Source organism: Larus michahellis, chromosome 1, assembly GCF_964199755.1.
Source record: "Larus michahellis chromosome 1, bLarMic1.1, whole genome shotgun sequence".
Classification (NCBI taxonomy): domain Eukaryota; kingdom Metazoa; phylum Chordata; class Aves; order Charadriiformes; family Laridae; genus Larus; species Larus michahellis.
The window spans coordinates 87,351,573-87,365,915 of NC_133896.1; the positions used below are offsets into that span (position 1 = coordinate 87,351,573).

The 14,343-nt window shown below is 38.1% G+C and overlaps 1 long non-coding RNA gene across 1 annotated transcript in view; it reads right to left on the reverse strand.

The window, feature by feature from the left end:
- The window catches only part of LOC141744446 (uncharacterized), a 104,606-nt gene that overhangs the window by 40,504 nt on the left and 49,759 nt on the right, over nucleotides 1-14,343 (reverse strand). The window contains exon 5 of the long non-coding RNA XR_012587455.1: nucleotides 2,992-3,104. This is a non-coding gene — a long non-coding RNA (uncharacterized LOC141744446). The remainder of the gene's footprint in view (nucleotides 1-2,991; nucleotides 3,105-14,343) is intronic.

Here is a 14,343-nt window from a genome sequence, read left to right on the forward strand (position 1 = left end):
AAATAATGAACGCTAACTCTCAGGGAAAGAAAAGTCCCAGTTGCAGCTCCAAAAGACTATGAATTTCAGCTTTAGCATGGACGCAGTTTTGGTTACTTACCATGTATTTGAAACAATTGAAGTGGTTTTTTTCTGTGTTTATTTTGGAGCCGGCTATTTTTAAGGTCACAGTCCCTGCTAAGGGAGGAAACTGTGTCTCTAGGGTATTGGGAATTAAACAGAGGAAAGAAAAAGGCACAGAGAAAGTGGCTGCCTTACAGAGAGAACTCAAATGTTTTGTTTCCTTCCTTGTTCAGCCTGTAGTCAAAAAAGAACTTTACAGTAAACATTAACTCATGTTTTTCTAAAAAACAAATGTAATTCTGAATTTCACAGGAATTCTTTTTGAACTTTTTCCCTCCTGGAATCCCTTCTGATAAACTGCACTTTATACAGGGACATTACCACTTGTTGATCGGCTTTTCCCGCTTCAGAGGTTAGGCTTTCCACTCTCCTGTCTGTGGTGGCTTATGTAATGGCACCTATGTCAAGCCAAATATTTTGTGCAGGCAGCGTTCTGACTTGGGAGATAGGAACAAGGAGGTGCGGGGAAGGCAGCAAATGTTTTGAGAGCCTTGGAAAAGCCAATCAAGGCAGAAATCAGCTACTGCAGAGGGCACATACTGCGCTGAGACCACAGACTTCTGTGCCAGGAACCAGAGGAAACCACGGCGAAGGAACAGTGCAGGAAACGCTGTAAGCGCGTGAACAGAGAGGCTGGGAAGACAACGGAGGCACTTCCACCACAGGGAAGAGCAGAACCTTCTGCTATCAGCCTGCAGTCTGCTCCCTCCCTGCAAGAGGACATCACACGAGATGTTACCACAGCAAAGCTACGCTCCATATCTGAGAAAAGGAATTCACTCAGGAGCCTTCGGTGTTAAATAATGCAAAGAAGGATCAAAGCCAGCAGCTATATGAAAAGAGACTTCTTTCATAACTTAATTGCTCATTTTCAAAATACCAGTGTTATTTATTTAAGCAACTATGACCTTTTTTGATGCAATGGTAATGTAAATACTCATGTGTGGGTGTCAGAAGAACATAATGATAATAAAATACTAATACCTTAGATCAGGAGTTGCCGGATTTATTTTGCTGGGATAGCATCCCTATAGAAATACAGCTGTATTGTACCTCGCAGAGGCAGAGGTTACAGCTGTTTCCAATTCTGTCCCAGGCTCTGCATTTGCAGAAGAGAAATACATTTGCATGCATTTTTCAGATGTCTTTTTCTCACGTGCGTACCATGAGAAATACCAAGATTTTGGGAATCCCTCCTTTTAGCTAGCCTCTGCTCTTTTTGTCATATCCCAGATTATGGTAGATGTCAAGTATGTTCCTCCAACTGTAGTGCCAAGAAGCATTATTTTGAGGTGCACAAGATGTCTTCCATGGCTCTAATTAAACAGATAAAGCATGTACAGGCAGGGAACAGCACATGCACACCAGTCCAGAGGACATGCAATGTCAACTAGAATTGCTTAGGCAACAGTCTGGCTAGAAAAACATCAAGAAGGCTAGAAAGTGAAGGAAGACATTCCCAGGCTTTAACAGTGGTACAACACCAGACATAATCTGCTCCTCAGTTACAAAGATGTCAGCAGTAAAATATTATGATTAAGGGAAAGTCTCTAGTCTCTACTTATTACTTGGGCCCAACTGGGATAAAGAACACCAAGAAAGCGCAGCAGTTATTGAAACAGCAGATTATAAGAAACTCTGGGGAAAAAAAGGGGGGTGGTGGGAAGAGACAAGAGTTCTACAGAGTGGAAAAATAAGGAAGAATTTATCCAAATTATTCTTAGACAGTGTTATTTTGCTTCAGAAACAGCACGCCCTGTTCCATGCCCAGGCATTACAGTAAGAAACTACCTTTTGTTTCAGTTAGGACTCTCAAATTTGGGACATTAATAAAAACAGGGCAGGAGCTGATGACAATATAAAATACTTTCCAGAAATTGTCTTGTAATTGTATATGTGATTTATATTTAGGTGATAGCTATGTCTTCATATGCAGCCTGACCTGAGTAGGGTACATACCTGGACCCTACTTTCCAGTGACACAAAAGAGCTACACAGATTTTTCTTTTAATAACCTGCATATATATTCTATAATATACATTAATAAAAGTATGTAAATATACAGAACTGCCTGCTACTGATGTGAAGGGAAACTGTGTGTGACCTCTCAATCCCATTTAAACACATTAGTAGTCTTTAATAAAGTCAAGCAATATCATTAGCTATATTAGCACAGCTAAACAGTCCTTGAGGTATGAGAGAACTATGCGTGCTATAATGAAAGTATCAGTAAATTTAAGAACTAATGGTATTAAAGCCATATGGTTACCACATTAAAAAACAAACTTTCAAGTGTTCAGGAAGGAGATTAAAAGCCTGTAAAGCATATTTAGATCGTGAATACACAAGAATTAGGTGTGTTTTGGGACTTGCTTTATTCAAATTCTGCTGTAATAAATACATATTTTGGAAGGCAATGAGGAACTCTGCAAGCAGATGATGTTATTCAATAGAGTTTGAATATGAGAATACTCCTTCTGACATGCTGAGGGAATGTAGTCTTACCGAGAAAGATGTTCTAACTGAAACATGTGAATAATTAACTCTGAAAAAATGTGGAAGCTGCATAGATAGGAAGAGCTCTGTGTTACACTTGACCAAAACCAGAATGCAATGCAGAGGGATTGCAAAGTTTTCCAGAAGTTGAGGCTGTGGCAGGATGTTCTAACTAAGCATACCTTGAAGGAAAGTACTGGTTTTGATTTGCTAGCCTTCTGAAAGAACAAATACTTTCCAAAATGTGAACAGCCTACTGTGTTTTTAGCAATGTTTCTAACAAGTATACTTTAACTACAAAGGAGCAGGAAAAAAATCTGTTCAAGTGAAAGATGACTTTCTCAACTTCTTAATGCACATTAGGTGACTTACCAAAATACTACTTTTTTGAGTAACACTACTTCTAGGTCTCCCTTGTTTGCTTTGACATCGTATCTGGAACTGACAACGGTAAGCAGACTCTGTTTTGCATGTTATCGGTGAATCTGAAATAAAGAAAAGAATTTTGTTTCAGAATTACTTCTGTTCTCCATGCCACAAGGAACACAAGCACTGTCAAACTTCAGTACTGACATATATGAAAATTCCACTGAGCTGTCAAAGACAACATCCTAACACACCAGAAGCCAGTACCAAATGATTCCATACAAGATGGATCTACGTTAAGGCAATTTTAAAATAAGGTCTCATCTATAAAAGCTTCTTACCCATAACACTTACTGTAAGCCTAAAACTCACTTAATTTTTTCTTGTTAGGTCTGTTTTCAGTGGCATGCTGTTCAAAATATCACCACTGCTTAAACAAACTGGAAAATTTGCTATTTCTGTGTCCCAGATTTTCACTGTGACCATTTCAAAAACTCTCCCTTACGAAAGAATGCCACATTTGTATTTACGAACAGCATGGCTCATGCACTTTCACACTGGTTGGAATACTTGAATAAAAGCAAAAAGCCTTAGCTTTTCGTAGCTGAATCTCATGACCATGTAACGCAGCAACCCAAAGTGTCAATCTAATTAAGCTCCATGGCCTTGATTTGATACATTAACAATCATCACTATTTTTATCAAAATCGAGGAAGGGTCCACATGAGTTATTAGCAGAACAATGAATCTCCGTCACTTCATGACAACATCAGACTGTATAGAAAGAATACAGTATTCTGATGATCCCTGCAACAATTATGCAATTTATACCGTCAGGTTTTCACCATTGACTTTTCTCAGTTGCCATAAGATCCAGCAAAAGTATGCGAAGCAACGAAATCCTGTTGCACTGAATGTGAGAAACTAACTGGTGGGAAAAAATCATCTACCTTTTACGTTCTGCTTTGTTACCTAGGAACAATCCCCAGTTGCCCCTCAGGACTCTTCAAAGGTTGTATCGGAGCTGTTCAGTGCATTTAACGTTACATCACTGAGCTGCAAAACCCCATCATGAAGACAATAATGTTTGCTATGTTTGTTATTACTCCAAGCAGCCTGGTACCAAAAGCAAAAATACACCATCTTCCTCTGTCAGAAAGTTGTTGAGAAGGTAGTTTTAGTTTCAGGAAACTAGGACCACTCTTGTTAAGCAGGACACATTATAATCATGGTCTTTTCTGTCACTCTCAGGTCTGTAAACTTGTTAGGAAAAATCCCTCCACAAACCTCGCTTTAAGGACGACCTGGTGGCAAAATCTACACTGAAAAATTCTAACCATCTTTTGTACAGATTAAGTTATATTCAGGACGTGATACCATCTTTTTTCAGTGGCAGAAGTCTCACTTTATGCCTCTTTAGATTGTTACACAGAAATACGTTTCCTCATTCTTCCTGCGTGAGAGCTGTGCAAAAATCTACTGCTGACACAAGCAGCAGCATATCCAACAGTGAAAACGCCTGTAAATGTCGTTGGCAAAATATCTTTTAATTAAGAAGGAAAGCACACCCATGACGGAATCTGATTTGTGTTTTACTGCATTTAAAACTTCACAACTTACTAATTCCAAGTAATGATGTGCCTACCATTTTGGTTAAGTGCAGCTTTTTAACATACTATCAGCTTGCTGTAGTTGCTGTATTATTCGCATATTCTTTCACCTTTCCCAAAGTATGCCTCATTAAAAAGGAGTTTTGATGGGGCTTGCTATCTTGAAGAAAAAGTTTTAAATAACACTACAGCAAGAAAATATAACTTCTCTCATTTTTCTGTTTCTCAGATTTCTGCATTTCTAAAGACACAAAGTAGTATTAATAAAATACTCCAAAAAGCAGCTGCTGTAATAATTATTCACCAGAAAAAAAGGTTCTGCTACAGCTTAAAATATATTCAAGCCATTCACAATTAGCCTGATTGTGTCCTTCAAGTCAAAGGGGGTAAACCATGAAGCTGAGTTCTAAGGTATAATTCATGATACAGTTTTCATGAAGCACCTGCTGCCGCAGGTATTGAATAGGCCCAGCATTTGTTATTCCTCAAAGCACTGCACCGAAAACACACATATGAATTAAAGAATCATATGAAGATATGTGTGTGCCCAACTAGGCTTACCCCCATGCAGAGAGAGATTAGTGTATTCTTCGCCCGGACTCTGACAGTTGCCTGTGCACAGTTACGGTTTGGCTCCAAAGAGCAAAACTCTCCACAGGGTGCTTTACTGTGATTTGATTTTCAAGGGAGGAGTAGTATTTAGTCTTGCTAATGACATTTTCCAGAAACTGCTTCAGATACATTCTTTCCCTCCCCAAAATTATTTTTATGATCATCAGTACAAACTAGGCTCCCAAGAATAGACTGGCTTCTTACACATACAATGTCAAATTGAACAGGTCAAAACCTAATCTATTTTCTTTTCTTAGGGATTTTTTTCTGCAATGGATTTATACATAATTGTGTATACCTGTACTGCAAACATTATTATTTTAAATATTTTTTTAACAAAATAATGTGAAATAAAAAAAAACAAAAAACTTTCTAAATTATAAATAATAAATTAAAAAGAAAACCAATACCCAGCTTCCACCGTCAAATCTATCTCTTCAAAATACTCTGTTTCTATAAGGAAATTAAAGTTTTATGCTGCCAGTACTGAGAATCCAATATGAGCCTGATCCTTTGCACATAAATTGCCTTGCCTTTGCTCCAAACTCTCAAAGCCAGCTATGTTCTGGTTATCTCCTTCACATGCCATATGTGTCCTACAGCACATTAAGTGCTTGTATCCCCTTCTTGTATCCCCTAGAAAAGGCAGTGCCAGCGCTTACACCGAATTTTGCATGCCTACAAACAGCAAGTGCTAATTTCACAGTTTAAACAGGTTTTCTCTAACTGTAACCACAATCTGTCTATTGCAATGCCACTAGGGATTTCTTTCAGCTCTACTTGATCCAGAGCTTTACTATATCACTACCCATTATAACTGATGTACATTTATCTAGGCACATACATATCCATAAAATAAAAGAATATGTTCTATGTTTTTATCGTCTGAAATATGAATTTAGGAATTGTCTTTGGTGATAGTCTTCTCTTTTGTCTGTGCATTACCAGCAAAAGAATAACAATGCTCAATGGATTTCAATCAAGAATTAACAAGAGGAATGAAAAATATTTTATGTAGTTCCCTTTCTTCATATGCAGAACTAAATCAGGCGTGTCTTCTTGGTATTCGTGCAGATAGACACTGTTTTCATACAGTTATAAATAATCACTGAGATTATTATCACAGAAAGAAGTTAGCGGGGAACAAACACATAAAAAGCCTTTCTGGTTTTGTTTATTTATACACTGTATTTCACAGCACTTTTTCCTATCATAAGTCAATCAGTTAGACATTGCTGAAAGAAACCTTGTCCAACAACAGCAGGAAAAGAAAAGAAGCCTTGGGATTATTTTCTCAAAGAAACTAAAAGCAAACCAAAACAGGGCACAATATTCAAATGACATTATATTAAAATTATATATGAAATTTTACCAGCTGGGGGAAAAACGGTGAGCTAAGCATATCCCTTTAGCTCTCCCATTCTGTTAATTCTTCACTAGTGCACGTACCTACAAAAGACTTCAGCTGAATTCCAGTTTAATCTCTCCCTAGACTATCCTGGAGACATTCTGTTTAAATATGTTCTCATTTTCTTCATGTCATGTTATGTGTTTCTTCCCTGGAAGTGCAGTGTGTTGTCCTGAGAGGGTAATACAGGTAACATTTAATATATAATTGTAAAATAATAGTAGCATTTATCAAGTCTGAATTCCACCGGCACTATTAATTCTCACGGAATATACACACTTAACTGAGGCCACAAGCTCTGGGACTCCAAAACGCTGCAAACCATTTTTAGCTCCAGCAGTAGGGAAGGAGGAAAGTCAAGAGAAGTCAATTTGCACAAAGACCGGTGACTAAACCAAGTCTCTGTCCTGGTTTGGAGACCTGCCCTTAGAACTTTATCTTACTATCCCCAAAATACAGTGTTTGTGTAATCACAAGAAAGCATGAAAAAGAAACTATCCATAAAAGATACTTGAGTTTCCCTTTCAATAGCATCTAAGTTTTCAGTGGCAGTTTTGCACTGAGCATTCATTAATTCAACAACAAAACAACGGACGAACTGCAAAGTCTTAGAGGAAGTCTTTAATTTCAGTTTTCTTTGTCTAATTGTTGATAAAAATATCCTCAAAGTAGACACACTAACAAGTCCGTATCTAGCTCCAAGGATGAAGATGAAGCGTGTAAACTAAATGATATATCACTAATGCAGGTATAAACTTAAAAAACACAAATTCTGTCTAAAATCCAGGAAAATTCAGTTTACAAAAAGATCACCACCTTTGCTTTTTACTAGCTAATGGTGCACGCTGCTTTCACCTGAAATATTGTTGCATTTTCCAGAATTCTACACTGAATTAAAGTGGCTGCTTTACCACATGCACTCTAATATTATTTCAGCAAGTGTCACTGGAGTAGCGCAATGCAAATAGAACTTGTATTCTCATCTGTACTTCTAAATTGTACTCCTGCCCTGAAAAAGTAGAGTGCGTGTGACAAATTCAACGCCCTTTGTACTTTTCCCCAGTAACGCAGTACAGGAACAACCCAAGAAGGTTAGGCGTATGACTAAACTTATGCACATGAGTGGTTCTCCACATCTCGGAGAAACCTCTGCTGACCACTCACCAAAAAACCACTGAACTCCAGTTAAGAGAAAAACAAAAGTCCTTGCAATGACTGCATTCTGTCACCCAAATTCAACTTCCACCGCCATCACCAAGGAAAGATTGCTGTGGTGGCCTACATGCTGGTCTATATGTCTGAGCCTAGAAAACCACATCCTCTTTGCCTCTGTTTCTCTCAAAGGCTGCGGATTATCAGCTCTCTGTGTGAAAAGCTGGGTGGCAGGAGATCTGCAGCTCACAGCCTGTGCTGGGTGGCCCAAGGAAGACACCGAAACGAACTCTATGGCAGGTGGCTCGGAGAGCAAGTTCATACATGCTGGACAGAAACCCAATCTTTCTAAAGACTTAAGAGGATCTACATATCCACTCTTCGTTTGGAATTTGTTTGGCAGTCACAAACTTAAGAAGTCTGAAAACCACCCCTTTACACAAAAGCTCATCCACTGGCACGTGCGATAGGACGCTCAGGTTTGCTCACTTCACACTCCCAGGCTAAACAGCTTACTGAGCCCCGACACCCAACAAAAAGACGTAAGAAAGCCTTCTATAGTTGGATGCATATTTTCTTCCAACAACACAGAGGAACATCTGAAAACAGTATGGCTATGTGCAGAAGGCATGCTTTCATTTTACATATTTTTATTTTATTTTATTCATTTTAATTATCAAAGCAGAAAGAAGTTTAAGTATCGAAGGCTGTAAGTTTAAATCCATTAAACTTCTAAGTTTATTTATCTAAGTGGAGAAAAATCAGCTAACTGAAAAATAACTGAAAAATATTTTCAGTAATCAAAATAAAGTAAATGACATTAAGTAGGGAAGGGAAATGAGTATTTTGTTTTAATATGCAATTTTAACATAACACCTACTTAGGATGGTATTTGAGAATTCACATAAATATTTTAACATTCTAAATTGCATCTTTACTGAACTGTACATAATCACATTTATTATTTTTATCATTTTCACTGAAACAGAAACCTAGTAAGCATAAATTTAATTTCAGTACCTTAAAGCAATAACAGAGCTGTACCTTTGCGTGCACACAATGTCCATCTTTGCTGTGCCCAGGACTATTTTCAACTGCAAATGATTCCTTAAGCTATAAATGCGCAGTAAGAGACATAACTGGCTGCATGATTGAAATGGCCTCCGGAAGGAGGATGCAAAATCTGAACTGTCACCTCCAACTCTGTTTCTCAGTGACACGGAGGCAGAGTTCCACAAATAGCCGGGAAGTTATATTAAGAGGTTGTGTGATGTCCTGCCAGGGTCTTTACTAGGCTTCTAGAGTACAAAGGTCATATATTATTTATTTATAGAGAAGGAGGATATTGTACAAACCATGTGAGGTTTTAGGAAGCTTGTACTTCTAACTCAGATGATTCTGTGATTCTGTGAAATAACGCAATGTACACCACATTTCGAGAAATGGCGTTAAAGTACGCCTATAATTGAAAGGTGTCCTCTTTAATATATGGTCCTGATTCAAGAAGAAAATCAAGATATGTGCTTAAATCTTGCTCAGCTGGGACAGAGCTTACCTTGGTTTATGGATTAAAAGAAATTACAGGAGACTTCCGTCTCCTTTAGATAGATAGACTGAGCGGTGCTGAGATGAGGATTCCTCTTATTCTGTGTTTGTAGAGTGTTTAGCACAGCTGTATCTTTTTTCTCTACACATAAAATCACTTTCTCTTCTGCATTTGTGTAGCACACTGTACGAGTTGTTGCAAGTATAACCACTACGAGTCCAGCCCCTCAGCCAGAACATACATCCCTTTATCATAAAGGAGTTGGTAAGATTTGATTCTTACCCCCGTTCTGCCACCTAGTAACTGCAGTCGCTTGGTCAAATCATTCCTGCCTTGCCTCTGCTCTCCTGGGACCAGGTAGTAGAGCGCTAATGTTTGCCAGACAGCTGTTGTGTGGCTTAATTATCTCCACAAAGGAAAACAGAATTACTGCAAATTGTTGTTCAAGGACTTGAAATGCATGCCATGTCTGTCAATAACATCAGCAAATCAATCAGTATTTTGAGTACATATGTATACAGGCTGTTCTCTAAAAAATAAACAGCTTTTTCCCCTTTTCAATTAAAGAAGAGACTGAGGTAGCCTTCAGTCCTGTAGTGAACCCTGCCTTCCCTCCCACTCTTCACTTATTAACAGCCTGGAAAACTAAAGCATATTGTGCCTCTCTCTCTCTCGACACTGTTTTTATTTTAACATTACTGATTTTCAAACTTGACAGAGCCTTTAATAAGACATAATAGGAAAGCTGAACGTCAGTCCCAAGAGTCAGAAAAACACTCCATTTTAACCTGTCTGAAATGCAGCAAACAGCTTCAAGAAAGAAAATGAACAGACAGAATTACTTAAGTATTCTGTGTTAGGATATTTCTATTGTATTGGTACGAACCTCGAGTATACATGAGACATATATGCCCTCTGGAAGATGCATAAAGTCACTGATTTTAGAAGTTTATATTTGAGATTTTTTGCTTAGGCTGCATTTATTTTGATTATAGACAGTATTCAGCTGATTCAATTTAGAAATAACCTGATTTCCTACCTTATCTGAAAAATACAGCTATTAGTGATCTTCCTAATACAATGAAGCTGGTCATTGCTGGCCCACACCAATCTCATAACGGTGGGGTTTATAGTGTCCTTTTATGATGTCTTCATAGGCAGTACCATTTTCTGAATGTACTGATCCTCACAGTTTCCTTCTGATTTCTGCTTGACAGGAACCCATTGTGGGAATAATCCCATTTTTTACTTCTTCTGGCATCTCAAGCTACCCTTGACATTTCTTTTGATGGGTTCCATCTTTCACTGCCAGCAATGTACTGTCCACGGCATTTTCTTACACCTTCTCTCCTGTTGTCTTCTCGCCTCTCCATTGTTATGATGGCTTTTTATTCTTTCTGTTTCCTTCCCCTTTACTGCTTGTCTCTTAAAAAACCTACCAAAACACAGAAACTTGTTTTGTTTAAAACACTGGATTAAGCTTGAGCATCCAGATTTACTTCCTGCACTGAAACAGATTTTAAAAACAGCTTCTCTATTTTCCAGTGCTAAAAGCCCACCACTGATGTCAGATTTTCAAGTGAGCTCAGCATCGACTGGTTCCTGCTTCAACTCTTATGATCAGATATTTGGAATAGCTCAGGGCCAATAGAGGTCAGCATTTTTGGAAGTTCAGCCTTTTGTTCTGCTGTCTAAATAGGACTTCACATTTTTTGACATTCTGGCACTAATCTTTCAGTGCCCCAGTATGTCATACGAAAACAAAACCAAAAAAAAGGCATTTGAAGGTATTTGTCTTCTTCCAAGCTTTATCTTTGCATAAAAGCAATACACGATCAAATATTGTACTACTCACAGCTTGTCTTGTATTTTAACCTGTAACTCTACTATAAGACTCATTTAAGAACACCACTCTTACGTAACGTAATGTCATACATTATATTTACTGCAATAATTTACCAAAAAGAAGATTTGACATTTAAGACAGCCCAATTTCAGTGGACTAAAACGTGCAAAGTCTGTTTGCATTAATAAACCTTCTCAAAATGAAATCTAGTAAGGAAAACTCCCACAGGCAGCAACACTTTATAGTAATTTGGTTAAAATCAGTCTCTCAACATCATGATTTTGGATGTTTGTTTGGCTGGTCATTTGGTTTTGCAGGAGTAATCTTAGCAGTCTGCAAAACTTGGTGAGTAAATAGTAATTTCAATACTTTGCTTTCCATCTGAAGCTCTTAATGTGTTTTACAAACACAGCAATCAGCTCAGGCAGTTACAACTTGCTCACTTCCAACTCTGCGCTATGCCCATTCTCAAGGATAGATAAATCTGCTAGCTCTTTTCATCCCAAAACCCATGGGTTCGGTGACGGGTAGGGGCTACATGGGACCTGTAGTAGTATATTATACGTGTTCTACTGTTATGGCCAAAAGAATTTAAGAACAGTCTAACCTTAAGCACACCTTGTGACTTCTGGCAACGTCCTAATTCATTAACCATGTGTGTGTTTATAAAACGCTTGTTCTACCAGGAAAGAAAATGTAGCATCAAACTCTGAGAACATGGAAAATTTGACAATTTAACTCTTAAAGTCTTTTGATCCCCTTTGTCTATTTAAGTACTATTTAAGCATTTATTAGCCCATTCTAAGGGAATCTTGTGTCTCAGCATGTAACAGACTGATGATTTCTATTCTTCCTATCTTCTTTAAATAGCAGAGTTCCTCAGGAACCTTTCCTCTCCTCTTCCCACTTCCCTCTACCATTATCACTGGAAAGCTGAAAATCACTGAACACGTTGATCTCAATGAGATCCCAATTAGGATCAGTGCTCTACACAAAATGAAGGATATCCAACACACATCAAATGACAGCAAAGTCAAAAGCATATGGTGTTTATCAAACAAATATTTTTTAAAAACCCAAACAAAACATGTTCCAGAAGCATTAAATTTTAGAAATAGAGAAGTACCTCAAGAATAACACCCAGACCCAGTGAAGTACCCTAGCTTATACTTAGTCTGAAACATGGCAGCGGAGTTAAACATAGGCTTAAATGCTTCCTTTAACTGGAAACTATCATAAGTTTTTCTGCTGTGGCCAAATATGCCCATACTTATAACTGATATGACTGCTAAGACATAATTTCTCTTGATCTACAGACCTTTTAGGTTAGTAGTTATTTCATTTACGAGGCTATGCTGTCTGGGATTACTTAACTATGTTCTCTCTAGCACACCGATCTAACTTCTAAAAATGAATCACATTTCAAAAATATAATCTCAATAATCCTTTACCAGCTTTGCTGTCAGATTCCATAAAGCGTCCTTCCATCTCGAATTAGCAGGAGGTAGTTTCAAAACAAACAATAAGGAAGTGTCCCTTCACAACACATGTTAACCTGTGGGACTCCCCGCTACAGAGTAACGTGGATGCTCGGAGTATGCAGGGCTCAAAGGGAGATGGCACAGCTTTACAGAATAGAAATCCACTGTGGATTATTAAATAGAAAATTAAATAGAAAGGAATGACGCTTGGCTGCTTACATCTCTGGAATGGCTGAACACCAAGGGGTTACTTGGTCGAAATATGATATACAATTTCCTTGTTCTTACAGACTTCCTTAGGCATTCGGTTTTGGTCAGTGCTAGGAGAGGTGACAGTCCGAGCAGCTGGACAATCCACCCTCTCTCCGCTGGACGAGTCCTGGGACTAAGCTCACATGCTCATTCTTAGGCTCAGATGTTCCAGTCCTTCCTAAAGGGAACTCCTACTCCTTGCACACTGCTGTTAAGTGTATGATCAGCAGTAGTTGATCAAAATGTAAAATATTACACACTGGGGCTTAAACAAATCCTGTTTCAGCCTACTAGCTCAAATTGAGCAAAACTGTTTCAGCATTTTTTAATTTTCCTGTTTCAAGGAAAAAAACTACCTATTTTTTTCAGTTCCACCCAAAACTAAATAGCCTGAGATACAGTTTTAGAATAACAGAGGTTTCATGAATATTTAATGTAGTTCACGTTCATATTCAAAATTAAATTTCAAGCAAAAAGTTAATGGCATTCAACAGAATCGGAACTGCTTTATTGCTTACCCCAAGTTCTACCCATCAGTTACCAAGTTTAATGACTTTTAATTCAATCTGACCAGCAGCACAGATGTCTCCTAGTACTCTTTGCTAAGCCACGGAGCAAAAACGATTGCATCTGTGAGAAAAACACTCTTTTGCCTCTTCCCAATTCCTATCTATTCCTATCAAAATCAGATGTAAGAAGAAATTCCACCAGAAAAGTTTTTCTCATGAGACTGCCAACTGATTCTGCAGATTCAGCTAAGTAACAGACTTCTGTGCACTTCTCTGAACAGATCCTCCTAATCACTCTTTACAGGATATGAGAACAAAATTAGAAAAGGGGTGGGGGATGTGACTAAAGTAACACAGAAACTTCACAGATCTCTATGTGCCACTTAATACTTTGTGAACAGCCAAGTATTTGTGTTTGTCTTTTAGGTGGAAATTTTAAGATGCTGAATCTTGAAATGGATTATAATTGTGCCGACTGAAATTTCATTCAAATAGACTTGGCAATCAATTCCACCGCTTATAATCCATAAGAAACGCTTTGGCTGCGGTGTAGCACAAAGGACGCAGTTACTTGGAAACGTGCTTTCAGTTTCAGGAATGAAAGGCAAATTTTCACATTTTAAGAAAACTACTGCATTGTTTAGATTGAAGGCAAGAATTCTGCCTCCTGTCTTTATTCTAAGCAATGCAGCAGTTTCCTTAAAATGCTGAAAATTGCCTTGCATTACCAAAACTGAAAGCGTGTTTATGCGATTTTAGCTAGGTGGGATTACCATCAAGGTGCATGGTCTCCACAAATACTGTTGGAGGCACAGGGCCATCCTAATTGTCGTTTCTTTGTTTTTTGAAGTGTAAGGAGAGAAAAATCGAGCCCCTCTGAGGTTTGGAATATAACCCATTTTTGCATCATCTTTAATACTAATTTTCCTGCGTTTAAATCAA